This window comes from Penaeus monodon, chromosome 34, assembly GCF_015228065.2.
Source record: "Penaeus monodon isolate SGIC_2016 chromosome 34, NSTDA_Pmon_1, whole genome shotgun sequence".
NCBI lineage: Eukaryota > Metazoa > Arthropoda > Malacostraca > Decapoda > Penaeidae > Penaeus > Penaeus monodon.
This window is the reverse complement of record NC_051419.1, coordinates 8976951-8977244: the sequence shown is the minus strand read 5'-3', so window position 1 is coordinate 8977244 and position 294 is coordinate 8976951. Positions and strand designations below refer to the sequence as shown.

The following is a 294-nucleotide window of genomic DNA, read 5'->3' as shown; positions in this document are numbered from 1 at the left end:
TATGGGGGGGTCGATAAAAAGCAGAGAGCAGATGTCACTGCCTTATTATTATACGGAGTTATAAAACAAAATGTATATAAAAACGTATAAATAAGAGCAAATACACAAAAATAATACATAAAGAGGGGATAGATATTTAATAGCCATATGGAACATGCAACAAAAGAGCAGAGCATACAAAAGGAAAGACAAACACATTACTGTTTGTGTAAGTGTTTGAGGGTTAATGAGCATGCGTGTGCAGTGTACACAGTCATGACATGTACATGAGCGGTCAAAATCTGTTCCATGCAT

The 294-nt window shown here is 35.7% G+C and overlaps 1 protein-coding gene across 1 annotated transcript in view; it reads right to left on the bottom strand.

The window, feature by feature from the left end:
• Window positions 1-294, bottom strand: part of LOC119594807 (basement membrane-specific heparan sulfate proteoglycan core protein-like) — a gene marked incomplete at its 5' end in the record, with an annotated part of 219836 nt that overhangs the window by 211417 nt on the left and 8125 nt on the right.